The sequence below is a fragment of the Mustela erminea genome, chromosome 1, assembly GCF_009829155.1.
Source record: "Mustela erminea isolate mMusErm1 chromosome 1, mMusErm1.Pri, whole genome shotgun sequence".
Taxonomy (NCBI): Eukaryota; Metazoa; Chordata; class Mammalia; order Carnivora; family Mustelidae; genus Mustela; species Mustela erminea.
In genome coordinates, this window is record NC_045614.1 from 32,406,083 (window position 1) to 32,423,018 (window position 16,936).

The 16,936-nt window shown below is 42.5% G+C and overlaps 1 protein-coding gene across 2 annotated transcripts in view; it reads right to left on the reverse strand.

Moving 5' to 3' along the window:
- PRICKLE2 (prickle planar cell polarity protein 2) overlaps positions 1–16,936 on the reverse strand; it is a 320,192-nt gene that overhangs the window by 164,122 nt on the left and 139,134 nt on the right. Inside the window, exon 2 of one of the 2 annotated variants that reach the window (XM_032324418.1) lies at positions 13,650–13,714. The exons of the other annotated variant lie outside the window; for it this stretch is intronic. The gene's annotated coding sequence lies outside the window, so the exon portion shown is untranslated. The remainder of the gene's footprint in view (positions 1–13,649; positions 13,715–16,936) is intronic. 2 annotated transcript variants of the gene reach the window in all.

Sequence of the window (16,936 nt, forward strand, 5' to 3'; positions counted from 1 at the left end):
TGATTAATATGCCAGCTCTTCTGTCATGCCAACTGCAAAGTGAATTTTACAGAAAACCAACTCTTTGAGAAATAGGTCTAATTAATTCAGTTACATAAACTCCAGTGAAATATTAGGGGGAGGGTGTGAGGGGGGAGAGAGAAAGAGAAGGTGAGGATGAGGAGGACGAGGAGGGATTAACGGAGGGAAAGAGGCAAAGAGGGAGGGAATGAATGAATGAGAGACTATGAATGGGTGCTCTGGAGGCCACGAGGTTTACCTTAGGGAGCAAAAATCTTTTTCTGACTTAAGAAGACAGAAAGCCTATATATATTCCAACCAAACACACTATTAGAGGTCTGCATAAGAAACTGAAGGGTAACCCACCACAAACAATTCCTCAGTGCATCAATTAGCCAGACGAGTTCTCCCGCTCTCCTGCAAGACTCCCTTACTTGCATACCCGCCTATAGGATTTCTCCCAAATCTGCTTTAAAGAAGTACCATGTTCATAATTTGTTAAATGGAATGTGACTTGTATTATTATTTAGAATGACTATACTGTGGTATATCCATATAATGGACGACTTCTCAGCAATTACAAGGACTGAACATATGCAACATGAGGGATAAATCTCAAATGCATTTTGCTAAGAAAAAGCCAGACTGAAAGGGCTACATATTATAGGAATCCATGACATGGAATTTTGCCAAAGGGCAAAATTATAGGAACACAAAGCAGATCAGTGGTTGCCAAAGGCTGGAGGTGGTAGGTGGGATTGAGAAGCAGGAGGGACTTTTGGGAGGGGATAGAACTGATCTGTATCTTGACTGGGGGCGTGGTTACGTGACTGCACACATTTATAAAAATTATGAAATTGTAAACCCAAGAGTAAATTATACTGTATGCAAATATGAAAAGTGAAAAAATGAAACAAAACAGATAAAAGGCCAAAGTCAAAATCATCCCTAGTATCACTTTGGTTTTTTTTTTTTTTAAGATTTTATTTATTTATTTGAGAGAGAGACAGTGAGAGAGAGCATGAGAGGCGGGAAGGTCAGACGGAGAAGCAGACTCCCCATGGAGCTGGGAGCCTGATGCGGGACTCGATCCCGGGACTCCGGGACCGTGACCTGAGCCGAAGGCGGTTGCTTAACCAACTGAGCCACCCAGGCGCCCCACTTTGGTTTTAATTATTCTGTATTTATGACTTTTCTATTGTCTTATTTTTATAAAGATGTTTAACAAGTCACTCAAAAAAGTAACTTGGGAACTGTGGCCTAAGGCTGTAACCCTCATGTTGCTCTTTCTTCACTAAAAATGGAGATACCTTATCAAGTTTTAGAAAAGCAGCAACCCTAGCCCCCAAATGAGATCCCCTTCTTGATGTATCTACGAGGTTTAGAAGATTGGAAAGAGCATTTTTAAGGATGCGTGACTCAGTCTTGGGTAAGGACTGAGTGGTGGTACAGCCACCCCAAACCACCTCACGTTTTGGGAAATGGTGTTATAGATTGGAAGGTCCATCAGGGCTTGTCTCTGTCTTGTCTTTCACAGCATCCTCCGGGCTATCAGAGGAAGCACTTGATGAATATTCATAAAACAAAGGAAAGGAACCTTTTTATTGTGTCCCACACTCCAGCCCTCCGAGAAGGAGGTTCATCACTGGACAGCTGGCTCCTGGATGAAGTTCTTTTTTCCAGTAAACCGGCAGCCAACACTAGCAATATGGAGCACACAGAACCAGCACAGCCAACTCTCCCACTCAACATCCTTCAAAAACCCTAGCTTTCTCTTCTGTCGTCTTACTTCCATTAACTGGTCCTCAGAGGATATGGTTTCAAACTCCTCGACACCCCAACCACCCAAAATAGGGTGGCTGTGGAGAAAATTTCCCCCTGTATTTTTAGGAATATTCCTTTGGAGGTATATGTCACTTTCAGTCATGCTGACCTGTATCCAGATTTTTTTTGATGGTTGGGGTGGGGGTGGGGAAGCCCATTATTCTGGCAAACAGATTTGGAAAACAAAGAAGCATTACGCAGATGACCAACCCCTCTCCATTTCCTCCCACTCTGTCCTTTTATAAACTCATTAAATCCTTGCAACAGCCCTTGGAAATAGGGATTAGGATGAGGAGGCACAGCAGTTGAGTTAACTGTCTCTAGTAACACAGCTTGTAAGTGGCAGGAATGGGATTCAAACCCATGCAGTTCCACTTCCAGATCCTTGAGACGTACCTGCTCACGTGTACCGACCACTGGCTAATACGCAGATGCTAGTCACCAGAGACATTCGGAAGAGAGGCAGAGCGGAAACTGAGCGAAGTAGTTTACTTCTATGAACTTTTCATGCACTTATCCATCTGCCTGTCTACCTTACACTTACTGACTACTATATGCAGGCATTATGGTAATAAGCTCTGGGGACACAGATACAAAAAAAGACTCAGACGACACTCAAAAGGAACCCACAGTCTGGTGGGAGAGAGACAGATCTGTCACACATACATACACCCAACAAAGGCCCGAGTGAGTAGCGTATCCCAGGTATGGAGAAACGCTGCACAGCAAGTCACATGGACCAACCAGCGCAAGAAGGTGATGTTGGCAGCAAGTCCTGAAGAATGAGTAGGAACTCTTGGGGTGGAAAAGTGGAGAAGCATAGCCAGGCAGATACAACAGAAGATCAACATTCAAAAAGCTAGACAGAGACCCTGGAGGGGCAGATGGGAGAGTCAGTTCATAGAGCAAATCAACCTTGGCACTGGTGATACTGGGGGCCAGATAATTCTTTGTTGCGGGAGCTACTCTGTGCATGCAGGATGTTTAGCAACATCTCCGGCTTCCACCCGCCACATGCCAGGAGTATCCTCTCTAGCTGTGATGACCCAAAGCATCTCCAGATATGGCCACGTGTTTCTGAGCAGCTCATCCCACTGAGAATGTAGACAAATGGGGAAGCGTGTATGTACATGAGAAAGAGGGAGAGAGAAAGAAGAGCTTGCTTGTAGACTGAAACAACACAGAGAGGTAGTCAGGTTCTAGATGGTGCAATCAGTTGGTCAGACCCCTCCAGTTAAGTCACCATCTGCCCCTGGGAAGCTCATTTCTTTTAAAAGGGCCTCCTTCCCAGCTCCAGGCTATGCATGCAATCCGATCCACACACCAGCCATTATTCTGGTAATTTGGTTACCAACTTGGACATTTCATGCCTTCTATCATGTGGTAAGCAGAATTCAGAGATGGCCCCCAAGATTCCTGGCCTGGGGGTACACACGCACTCCCCTAGTTTTCCAACCAGACTCCATCCTAGGAGCTGCTGGGAAGGGACTTTTCTGCAGTAATTGAGGTCCCAAATCAGTTGACCTTAAAATAAGGAGATTATCCTCAGTGAGCCTGACCTAATCTTAGGAGCCCTTAAAAAAGACTAGGATCTTCCTGGAGACACAAAGAGTGATGGACCCCTGATGTGAGGGAGGTTGTCAGTCACTGGCTCTGCAGATGGAAGGCCCTGGAGCCAGGACCCAGCAGTTCCCCTCTAAGAGCTGAGAGTGGGCCCTCCTTGACAGCTAGCAGGCAAACAGGGAGCTCAGTCCTTTACCCAGCACAAGGAACTGAATCTGCCAATGATGTACATGAGCTCGGAAGAGGAGCAGATGAGGACACAGACGGCAAAACCTTGACTTTAGCTTTTTGAGAACCTGAGCAGAGAAGTCAGGCATGCTACTCCTGAACTTCTAACCTGTGGAACTGCGAGACGAGACATAGATGGTGTTTGAAACTACTAAATAAGTGTTTGTCTGTTACGCAGCAACAGAAAATGAATACGTCTCAGATCCCTCAATTCTCCAAGGTCCTGTGAAAATCTTCCTCCTCTGTGAAGCCTCTCCCCACAAAGTACCACAAAGTACCAAGAGCAGGCTGGGCCATTTCAAGTTTTCTCATGTTGGTCCTGCTGCCCCGACACAGAGGTATCTCAGGTCGATCAACTACCATCCTGTCCTCCGCTGCATGTCCTGAATGCTTGCTTGCTTTTTCATTTGCTTACTACTCTCCTCTACTCCCCCATGCAAAAAGCAGGGGGAGAGATACTGGTCGTCTACTCAAGGCTCTTTTGAGTTTTTGCATAATGTCCACAACAGAGGTGACCTCACTATAGGCCCTTAGTAAATCGTTACTGATTGATGACCATGGGTCCTCACCCTCCGCCCGGACATGAAGGGAGAAGAGGTATTGCATGCTATTGCCAAAATTCCCATTATGATTGAACTAACTTGGAGCAACATACTGGCATTCGAAAGAACCATTTATATTTCAATAATTATATGAGCTCACTCTCGTGGGTGACAATGACTCTCAAGTTATGGTGACCTCTCACGGGTCACTTAACTTCTCAGGGTCAAGTGACTGATCAGTTACTATGAGTTGCCAGCCAGAAAGTCTCAATGCTCCTTGTATTTCAAACTTTCTTGCTGCTGCTGTCTCCAGATGTTAAAGCTTAAGGTTTCTGGGTTATTGGCCTTGAAGTTTACTCTCCTAGTTAGAAGACCCAACTGGGGAGGTTTCCAAAAGGAAGCCAGCCATTAGCACTGCCCATCGAGTATTCTACCCTCCTCTAGAGGGGCAATAAGAAAATTTCAAGGATTCGCTTTTATCTGGGATGATGATTAGCACAAGTAGGAAAGAATAATTAAGAGAAACTATTAATTGAAATAAGTTAAATTGGGACATATTAGTTCTGAAAACTCTCTATGCTAAAGAACAAATAATTATGGACAAAACTCAGCACCTGAACTTACAAGCTACTGAGTACAGCTTTCCAGGGTGGCATCAAAAGGATCAGGCTATTAAAAGTCAAGCTTCACTCTGGCCTCATTCAACTCAGTGAGCTATGCTAATGAGACTAGAGATCCACAAGCCACCAAGCAGAGTACCAGGGACTGAGGGAGGCAGGATTCATTTACTGGGAAATGCAGACTGAGATATAGAATGGACGTATTTCTGGAAAATTATTACTCATAGTAAAAGATTCTCTAGATGAATGTGGTGAATGTCAGCTATGTTGCCAAGGACAGGCTCCTCAGTGAATACCACCAAATGACCACAATGGTCCTTCCAGCTCTTTCCAGAATCTTCCTCAATATAACTCTCTTAGGAAGGAAGCACCTACCAAATGAGCCCAACTGGCCTGCAAGATAAAGTCAATCTGCCTCTTGTTGGATTGACTCTACTGAGGCTTCCCACTCCTCACCTAGAGCCATGCTTGCATTTAGCTGATTTTTTTTTTTTTTAAAACATGGGCAAGGAAAAAGAAAACAAGAACAAAAAAAGTGAAGCACATCACCTACTCAGCTCTATCCTGCTGTTTCCAGACACCGACCTGTCCCCAAGAACCACTCTTTTGGGATACTTGGAAGTTCTCCATGTTTGCCCATTCAGAGCAAAGAGAGGAAGCATTTTGTTAGAAAGTTCCTCTTTCTCGGTCCTGCCTTTTACTGGAGTCCTTTTCAAGGTTCTATCCTGGGCTCTTTTCTATACTCCCTGAAGGAGAGATGATGAACTCCCCTTCTCTGTCACAACGTCTGTCACCCTCTGTCGGCTGGCTGACTCATTTGCTGCCGGGCACTGTGCCGGGTGTGGGAAATGTGGCAGTGAACAAAACACGTACATTCCCTGCCCTCATGGAGCTTATACTCTATTGTGGTGGAGAAAGACAATAAGCAAGTAAGAGGAGAAGTATTAATGGGGCAAAGTAAGTCAAAGGAGGAGAAAGATGAGCAGATGCAAACATAGAGGGTGCCCAGGACCTCAGATCTCCTTTCCAGCCCTGAGAGCTCTTGTAAGGATCAGACCTGTGAGTCCTCCCCACTTTCTGGGCACCTCCGCCAGGAAGTCCCACAAGCATTTTACAAAATCACCAAGTCCACCAAAGACATATCACCCTCTTCCAAGTCTTCTTCTTCAGTGGAACCCTCCACCCAGACCCATCAGTCAGACAGCAGATGTCATCCTGTAACTCTCCCCCACCTCCATCTCCATCCAAACAGCTTCCAAAGGCCCCTCCACTCTACTCTCTTCCCTATTTCCCCCTGCTGCCAGTCTGACTCATGGCCAGAACTCCCGCCTCTCCCACCCAACCCCATCTTATAAGCCATGGCTGGAATGATCTTTTTAAACAAACCATCTGCTCATGACATTCCTGGTCAGAACATTTCTTAGCGGCCTCCCCCCTGCCCTCAGGTAAAGGAACTGGACTCACAAAGACCTCTAGGATGCGACCCTGACGATGCAACGCTATCAAAATGGCCTCCCGAGTGCAGCTACACTGACCAGTTTGCCTGCGCTCTGGTTTCTTGCTCCTCCTACTCCTGGGACCTGAAACACAGTTCAGCCCTTTCTCCTGAGCAACACATCCTACACATGCCCCAGGATGCATTTTGGACATCCGGGAAACTCCCTTGACCTCCGAACCCCTCACAAGTGGCCCGTCTGTGGACTAACACAGCAATCAGCATGTCGTCTGGTGCATAACCAGAACTTCCTGAATAAACGCATACGTCAATGTACAAATTGACTGGTACAATTATAACCGACTTCTTTTGAGTTTTAGGTCCAAGCCTCTGAAGGCAGGAATTCCCATGCTTTTGGGCTAAGTCTTTTCTTCTCCAAGACTCAGGTTCTTCATTTATAAAAAGAGAATAATGGCTCCTGCTTTGGAGAGATGTCATGAAGAGAAAGCAGAAGAGTGTATCATCCGAAGAGCCAGCACATGGCTGGTGTGAAGTAAGCAAATGGTAGCTCTTATTATTAAAAAAAAATTGGCCTGTAAGTTAGAGGACAGATATGCTTTTTCAGAATTGAGTGTCATTTCCCGGAGGTCATCACAACGAGGGGAAAATGAAAAGAATGAGGAAAAATACATCCTCTTCATCAAATGCCTTTCCCTCGTTTGAAGATCTCTCGAGCACTTTGGACTTGCCATTCTGTTTTTATTCTGAGTTCATTTAGCTTTAAGCTCACAGTCTTTATTTTAATACACACTGCATTTTAACAAGTAGGTCAAAGCCATTTTATACTTGCAATATGATTACCATAGTAATAGCTGTATTTTATAACCTGCAAAATGCTCCCAGGGAGACCAGTAGGGACAGCTACAGTTTGTAACAAAAATAATAATTTCAGCCCTGCAGAATAAGCTCCTCTTAAGAACTCTCTTGTTGCAAGTATTAATTTTTGAGGCTCCCACAATATCTGGAAATGGCAAATGCTAATGACTTACTGAAGACATACTCAAGAGCTTTGCTGGAGTATGTCTTTACTTTTAGTAGCTTTATGTTTCGAGAGTTAATATTAGTAGTAATAATAATAATAATAGTAATAATAGTAATAAGCAGCAGCTAATACTTATATAGTGCTTGAAGCTGACTGTCTATAAAAATTGTCTGAATAATTTCCCTACCTGTACTCATGCTCTTGAGTCTCTCCCATTACGAGTATGGGCTTGGCTACGTGACTTGCTTTGACCAATGTGATATTAGCGAGTGTAGCAGAGGGAAAAGCTTGGAAAGAAATTGTGCCTTTGCCCTTTTGCTGCTGTTGGGAATTCTGTGAGCAAGCAGAGCTGCTGTTGTCCCAGGGACTATCACATTAAACATGGACCAGAGGCCATTCAGTAAGCAGTCCAGCCCCAGCCAAAGTGACCCAGACCAGACCAGACCAGAAGAACCACCCCACCAACCTGAATCATGAGAGATAATAAATGGGTGTTATTTTAAGCTACTAAATGTGGGGATGATTTGATATGCAGCATGAGCTAACTGATACAATGTTTATATTACACCAGGCAGTCTTCAAAGTGCTTTACATAAGTAAACTCATTTACTCTCTATAACAACTTTTTGGGGGCAGAACTATTCTTGACTTCAGAGTTGCAAAAATGAAAGCACAGAGAGATCTGGTTACTAGCCCAAGATCACACAGCTAGAATGTGATGGAGTCTGACTTTGAAACCAGTCAGTCTGGTTCCAAATACTTGTTCCAAAACTACATAGTACTAACTTCCAAATCTTCTCATTTTTCTCCTACAGAAGTTTTTTTCTATACATTATGGAAAGCATTATCTAAGGTAAATAATTATGTCAACAATCAAGATCACAGAACACTATTGTTCCAAAAGAATACATTTTGGATACAGAAAGCAATTAAAAAGAACCCGCAGTCACCCATGCATCAAATTCTATTCCAAAATTCTGATCGATACAATATAACTTGATATACACTTAAAACCACTGTCGAATATACTCAAAAATTTTTAAATCTGACTGGTACCATGGAGTATTTATTTATTTATTTATTTAAAGATTTTATTCACTTATTTGACAGGCAGAGCTCACAGGTAGGCAGAGAGGCAACCAGAGAGAAGTGGGGGGAGCAGGCTCCCCGCTGAGCAGAGAGCCCTACCCAGGACCCCAGTGGGATCATAACCTGAGCGGAAGGCAGATGCTTCAACCCACTGAGCCCCCCAGGCGCCCCTACCATGGAGCTTTTAGAATGAATTTGAAAATACAAAGTAAATAAGAAGGTCCCATCAGAATATGTTAATTTAATTTTTTAGGTCATGTACTTCCTTAATTCTTCATACATTTCATTTCAAGTCAATTAAATCACAAAAGCAATACAAACTTTTTAAACATAAAATAAAATGTGAGTCTCTACCTCACTTCCAACTCCACCTTGTTAATGTGACAAACTGTTAATAATTTAATGTGTATCCATTTATACTTTTCCTTTAATTATGCAAACATGGTTATTAAAGGCTTACCAGATTATTGTTCTTTAAAATTGAAAAAAAGAAAAAAATCAGTTGATTATAAACTAGGAGCATATTTTTAACAGGCTTGTCATTCAAAGAAATTTTATAGAAGTCTCAGTTCATGAAATCAAGTTTCTACAACATTAATTGTACTTTAATTCTCAAAGTGACAATTATTCCTTCACTTTACACAATCAACAGAAAGGTTAGCTTCTATGACACATACATAGGAAGCCAATTTTCTAGTTTTTTGGTCTAAAATAGGATTCTTATCTGAAAGGCATTACTACACCTTTGGGAATTAAAGTCATATTCTCAGCATGGCCATGCCAGATCAGAGTCCAGGAATTCTAAAACAAGCCACAAAGATCACAGACACACATCTGTACATATGACCACCCCCCAAAACAAAAAAAAACAAACAAGAACAGTAAATGCACAAGTACCAAAATGAGAGGCCATCCCAATGTAGAGTAAGAGCGTGTCACTGAATGGAATGAATTCCTTTAGAAGTTAAGAGTGTCAGTCGGTAGTGCAAGTAGATAGGAACAATGGGAAGTCAATTTCTATCAAGAAAGAGAACCATAGCAAAGCAATTCACTTTCCATTACATCCAAAAATGTCTGAATTTGATTTTTTTTGGAATCCAACCTAAAATATTTTTGTTTGGATCAAAGGTTTTTGCGCCTTGTAGGGAATATAGAAGAAGTGAACACTAACATAAGTAAATGTTATCTTTGTGGATGCTTTGGCTTGTTTTCTTTCTTCTTCACGATATGTTATTCTAGACAACGTGTGGATAAAGCATATGAGATCAGGATAGTTAAAATTCACTTCAGGTTTCGTAAGGGCAACCTACTGAGACGGGGAAAGGGAAATGCTCCTGCCCATTCTATCTGGACAAGATAAACATGAAGACACAGCTCCATTTTTTCCATAGTGCAATATACTCTACATCTTTTAGAGCACAAAAACCCCACTTAATTCACAACAGTGAACAGTGAACTATATATATCTAGTTCTTTCTTTAAGTCCATAATGTCCATAATGTCTTTAAGTCCATGAGTCTATAATCTGGGCATAATTAAGGGATGATAGTAAGATGAGCATTAACACAGGAACCAGTACTGAACCCTTCACTTTTCCTAGTTCATCCATTCAGGACACCCTTATGGAACAGCTACTGTATGGCGGGTCAGGGGACGGATCCTAGGAATATAGGCGGCAGTAAGAGGTACAATGAGACAGAAGATACACCCCAAAGGAGTGGACAAGAATACTGCAGGTACGAAAAAGTATGTGCCACTGTTGAGGTCCCTCCTTGAACAAATCTAATTAGAACTTTCAAGTGGTAAGTAAGTTACCATGCAAATGTTCAATAACTGGGCTGAGATCATGAGAATTCACTGCATTTGCTCATCAAGCATCCTTCTGTGCCAGGCACTACGAGAAGTCCTGGAAGTATAAAGGGAACCAGACATGACCCCTGCCCTCATGGGGTCCTCAGGTCAAAAGGCAGATGTAAGAACATAGTGGCATGGAGAGCAAGGACATCTAACCTAGTTTTAGGGAGGAAGCCTTCCCAGACAAGTTATATTCAAGTTCATATCTCAAGAATGAGGTTTCTTTTGGGCTTTTAAAACAGAAATCTTTTTAGAATATTTAATTTCTAGCCCATGATTAGATAGCTGTCTGAGGAAGTGCTGACCTGAATCAAGTCACCAGCACAGTATTCTCCAATTTTAATGTGTATCTGAATTACCTGGGATCAAATGTTGTTCAAAGACTACATTCTCACTTAGTAGGTCTGGAGTGGAGCTGCGATTCTGAATTTCTAATCAGTTCCCAGGAGATGCTGAGGCTGCTGGTCCAGGGACCACACTTGGAGTAGCCAGACCCTTTGCACGGAAGGGCCCCTGGCCAACAAATGTGTTGTCCCTGGCTCCTACGGTGTTCTAAAAAGTCTCCTTTAGTTAGCAGTTATAAAAATCTGGAGATTTTACATAAAAAAGCAGGATTTCCAGCTTCTTCTAAGAAACTGGCATCAGACCAAGTGGGATCTCCATTTTCCCAAGGCAGCAGTCAACTGGAGGCAGGGGGACACTTGGGATCTCTCTGTTTCCACCATGGCCTCCCACCCACAGGAGCTCCTACCTTCTCTGACTTCATTCCACATGCCTTCCTTCCCCTTAGGTATCCTGCTGCTTGAAAGTATTAACAACCCACCCAACCACCCAACATTCTTCCAGGAGCTGGCTGCACACCTGGCAGGAACTGGCACCATTCATTTATAACAAGGAAGGACCAACAGCCTTTTATGGAAACAGCACAGCATTCTGCTGCCAAATTCTTCTGGCTTGGCAAGTATCTGAACTGCTCCAAGGTGGCATTTCAGTATACCCCATTATGGAGATAACAGGGCATTTATGGAAGGACAAGCATGGACAGTAAGAGTGCATGGCCTCGGGCACCAGACACAGTCTGGGGCACAGCCCAGAAATCTCAGCTGGCCAAGGATCCAAAGAACCCACTCTCATCACTTAAGAAGTCAGCCCCTGAACACATCTGGAAACACTTCTCGAACTCGAGTGTTGGCCAGAAGTGGGGGAGGGGCTCCGCCTGGAGAGAACGTGTGGGTTGGCACATAACGAGTTGGTACCAGCGGACAGACAGACGGGACCCCCACCCCCCTACCCCACTCCCCTGTCTCTTCATTGTGGAATACTAATCTGCATGCGGGCAACTTGGCTATTTTTGCATCTGAATGACATCTCTGTGTTTGAATAAGAGGGAAGAGTTCCGCATTGCATAGTGGCTCGGGCTTCCACAATTGCCAGGAACCCTCACGAGACATTCCTGCCATCCACGTATTAACAGACAGAGTGAAATGGACTGATAAAATTTTAGTATCAATTGATGAAAAGTATACCAGAAATCACTTAGTCTCTGGTGCTTCCGATGGCTGATGTGTCTGTCATTTCCTATGATGAGAAAGATCTATTCTTACTGCGTCGGACTGGAATTAGGCTTGTAAAAAATAAAATCGGGCAAGTCTCTCCTGTTTGTGACTGCCACCGTGCATCTTACTCATCATTACTCGGCTCTACCAGGGTGATTTCTATAAGCCTTTCTTGGATTCAAACCTAGCTTTACCCGTCACTGCGGAATTGTTTGACCAAAACTTCACATTTTCATAGAGCCCATGAGAAGATAGGGGGTAAAAAAAATATTTTTTTTTAGAAAAATCACTGACAGGGAATAAATGTTTATAGCAACTGGAGGGGAATAAAATGGAGCTCACAGCACAGGCATATTAATGTGTCCACATGATAATGCCACACGTATATTAATTTTGTGATGATAACAAAAAGGAACTGAGAAAATTCATAGCCTCTCGACATATACATAGTGAGGCAAGACTATGTAACCCAGCTTTTCTGTTTGTTTGCTTATAGTATTCAAATCCTAATTTTAAAGCTTTCAAGATAATGGACTTTGGCATAAATAACAGACATATAAGAAACTGTTTTAAAAACACATTACCCAACCCCTCAAGGCAACCTAAGTTCAACTAAGTGGACTCTGGATGTTCCTGTCCAATTATCATCAACAATTCTTAATCATATGGCCTCTGGGTGAATGGCCTCCTAGCATATGCAATATAGTGGTCTGCACTCATCACAAACTGTGACTAACTGATCCTAGGATTATCTGCTCCGTGTTGGTCTTCCATTCTAGCATCTAGAAACACCAGGTAGTGGGACCCAGGTTTATCCTTGACTGTGATCCCAGAAACACTCGGTGCCTGGTGCACAGTAGGCACACAGATATTTATTGAATGAACAGAGATTAAACAGGTAGCTGAAACTGAGCTAGGAAATAGTGACTGCCCTTAAGGAAGTTGAACTCCATATGGGAACTCAGAGGACTACAGGTTCTCTAGGACTACACTTCAGGGAGCCACTGATGCACTCACTGGCATCACATCCTCACACTTGGCATTGAGAAGAGAGCTAGGAGCAAGCAGATCAGGTAGGATTTTCAGAGACTCCAGCTAATGACGACAACTTTCCTGGTCTGGGATGCAAGAAGGAGTATCAGATTCTAATCATCAGCACTGTGCTTTTCAAGTATCAAATGCGAACTTGGGAGCTTGAATTCTGAACTCAGTTCAAAATGGAGAGTTGGCATTTTTCAAGATGCACTAAACATCACCTCTCTTCTTTTTTCAACGGCACTTCAGTAGTTTCTCAAAGCTGCCAGGACTATAGCACATTCTGGCTATAGTTGCTGCATCCTGGGCAGCAATGGCCCCATCAGGAGTGTTCATGAGCATCTTAAAGGTTGATGTGACTCTCATGTGCTTCAGTAACAGTTACAGTAACAGCAGCAAGGACAGTGGGGCCCAAGAAAGAGCTCCGGATGGGAGCGTGTCACTCAACAGCAATTCAAATGCAAGAGGGATGGGTTCCTGAGAAAAGAAGAAAGCCGTGTGCATGTGGTATGCTACAAAGATTTACAACTTGGGTAGTAACTGGGATAGCTATCAACTCTGCATGTATCATTTGAAAGACTCTTTCATTGCTCAGAACTGTCCAATGTGGATGAACATTTGGCTTAACCACAGCAGTTTTAATCCCAACCATGAGCGGGAAGGAAAAGGTTTAATTTCTTAATTTCTTTCAAGGGAATAGGATCATATTTAATACCTGTAACAGCACTGACAGGCTTAACTTCAGGGCCCCCCAAGCATAAATGGCCAAAAGTGTCCTTTACCCTCCAGTACAAAATAAACCTATATATAGTAGAGAAGGCTTGAGATGGCTGGGTGTGAATTCTACAAAACTCTGCTTACCTTTAGGTTGCTGAAAATGGCCCTCCTTCGATGGATGGGCCAAACAGGATCAGAGCACTCTGTTTCTACAAAGATATAGCTCATGAGATGATATACCTATGAAGCAAACTTTTTCAACAACCATAAAATAAAATAAAATAACTTGTAGGGTGTACCTGAAGTCCAAGTCAATCCAAGAAAAGTTTGTTTTGGTGGAAACATCTAAATTAGGTACCCAATACATCCATGTATCAAATGGCCCAAGGAGGTGTAATACTATCTCTCAAATGAATGCCTTTCAAATAAACTATGGTAATATAATCCAAGAGCTATTCACATTTTCAAATAATGAAATGCAGGCAGAAATGAATCATCTGGAGTCACTGCTTTCATACCAATGATGATAAGCTTCTATGAAACATTTACTTATGAAGGAGAGCAGCTACGGATAGCATTGGTCTCCCAAGCAAGACTCAACCATCTCATCTATCTGGTGCATGGCTAGGCATATCTTAGGCCTTCTCTGGCTCAGTCTGAACTTGAACCTTCCTTTGGTCATCTGCCTTTTCTTTTCCTTAAAATGAAAAGGTTGGACTATACAAATTAGACAGTTCTAACCACTCGTAAGTGTAATATTTTTCCCCTATAACTGAACTGCCAAAAGATACCACATGAATAATATTTAATTATTCTCATTGTTCTCGATATTAAAGGAGTTTACTGGGCCAACCCAACTAGGGGAATAACCTTAGAAGTTGTCACTGTATGCCAGTGAAGAGATCCAAAATTAAATAGGTTTTCTTTCTAATACCTGGAAAAGTTATAGCCCTGACAGGATGTTTTTAAAAAGATACCATTCTCCAAGAAGTTCAAAAGTTACTCAAGTTAGCTGGGAAGATATTCCCACTCCTTCAGAGACAGAGAAATGCAACATCGACGTGGTAAGCTTGGAGCAGCTTTGAAGAGTGGTCTATGCCTTTTAACCTCTAACTTGCTCTTAAAGGTCACAGATTACTTGACCATTCACTTTATTAATTTATGAAGTCAATGGCATAAGGATTATTAACAGGGGTCAGGATCTCCCCAAAGCATTAAAGACAAGAAACTGATCCATGTCCCACTTGAAATTTCCCATCATCCTGCAATTTCAAGGTGGCTGGCTGACACGATATCCCCTAAATTGCTTAGGATGACAAATGTTTCCTTGGTGGATAAGCATCTTTTCACCCTGCTAAGATTTATAATGACACAGAGAAACATTTAAAAGAACCAAACCGATAATCTTCATATAGCTTCTATTATGGATCTGTATATATTTGGTACTTTAATCATTTTACCATGTAAGAGGATTTGCCCTATTCATAAAACCAGGTTGCTTTTGTAATTCCAATTTAAAATGTTTAATTGAGTAATTGGCATAGACTTACAATTTTAAACTAAAATCTTGCAAAATTTACACACGGTTTTAGGAGACTTCAGTCAACTTAATGTTCACCATAGTTAAAAGTTTAATTTATGAGAATTGCGAAAATTATTAAAAGGGGAGTTTGGAAAGGGCGTTTTCTTGGGAAAGGAGGGGGTTAAGTCAGAGGACTTAAAAAAAAAAAAAAGCCAAATATTTCGCACTAAGGAACACATCTTAAAATGTAAAGCATTTAATTATTTAAATTCATAGATGGGGACCAAATGTTATAGAGAATAGCAAGATCTGAATGCAAAACTTGAAGAATTAGGTTTTTCAATAACTTGAATTTAAATTTTAAAACCAAAAGCTATTTCAACATAATCTTCCCTTAAAAAAACAAAGACAACTATCCTCCAGTGACTCAAAAAAAATCACATAGACCCCTGTCAGTAAAGTGACTCCAAGGGCTGATCTGCAGGCCGCAGCAGGGATCGTGCCTGACCCTTGTGGGGCAATGAGTCAGGTCTCAGGGTATGCCCATGTATCAGCTGCTAATAAGGACGGAATCCACACTGTAGACCAGGTCCCGGCTAAGCTCCTTGTAAAGACTACCTCTCTGTTTCATAGAAGAGCAATCCAAAGCGTCGGGACAGTATCTATCTTACTAGGATGACAAGGTAACAAATGCTAAAAATGGGACTGGAACCCCATGCCCTTAACCACCAAGCATTCTGCCTCCAATAGGAAAAACATCGCATGAAGCTAATGAGTTTCTAGAACCTTGCTACACTGGAGGGAACCACAGAATTGGCATCACCTGGAAGCTTGCTAGAAATGCAGATTCTCAGACCTATTGGATCAGAACCTGTGGATAATTCTTAGGCACACTAGCATTTGAGAAGCGCTTTTCTAGAGCAGGGGACCAGCAAACTTTTTCTGTAAAAGGCCGGATGGAAAGCAATTTGAGCCTTGTGTGTCTTATGTTCTCTGTTGCAATCGCTCAACTTTGCCATGAAAGCAGCCACAGGCAGTACGCAAATGACTAAGCATGGCTGTGTTCCAAAATTCTTTATTTACCAAGAAAGAAAAAAAAAAAGGTCATGGGCTGGATTTGGCCTGCAGGTCACAGCTTGCCAACCCCTGGTCCAGAGTATAGCGACTATATCATTCAGACGGATCCATTCTCTGATCTGCTGGAAGACAACTGAACACACTTCCCATCTTGGGAGGTAGAGTCCCCACCCAGCCTGGCTTCACCCATTGCTACCAAGTAGCAAATTCCCAGTAATACCATCTTCCAACCTCGTCAAATGCTCCCTTTTTCTTGAGGTTGGGTGGTTATGTCTCAGTTTTAACATCGTCTTACAGCGGGCCCAGGGTTCACAAGGCCGGTGGGAAATTTCCCCAAATGCTTTCTCCCTTTGGCACAAAGACATCAAATTAAAATGGTGTGAGTGCATTGTTAAGTTCTTTGGGGAGTTCACAAACAATTGGTCTTATTTTTCAATAAATACAACTGTGTGAATGCATTTGGCTTTCGCACATTAACAGACTAGGATGCCCTCAGATTCTGAAGACCTTCTGAGCCAGTTACTACATGATGAGTCCATGTGTTGGACAGCAGTTCCTTGGCTGACAGTTATGCTCTGCAGACAAGCTCAGTCTTGCATTCGGGAGCACCACAATGATTGCTCAACTGGGAGCAAAGTCTTAGCGTCCCATTTCAAGAGCTCAACTTTTCCATCAGAGGGTCCCACAAAGATCTGAATGCTACAGTTAAAATGAACAGTGACTGCATTATTTCCTTCTCTTTCATGCTTCCCATCACAGGTAGAAGGAGGCTGCTCAGACTCAATGGGAAAATTCCAGAAAGGAGTTTAGGAGCTGGTCTGGGGAAGGAGCT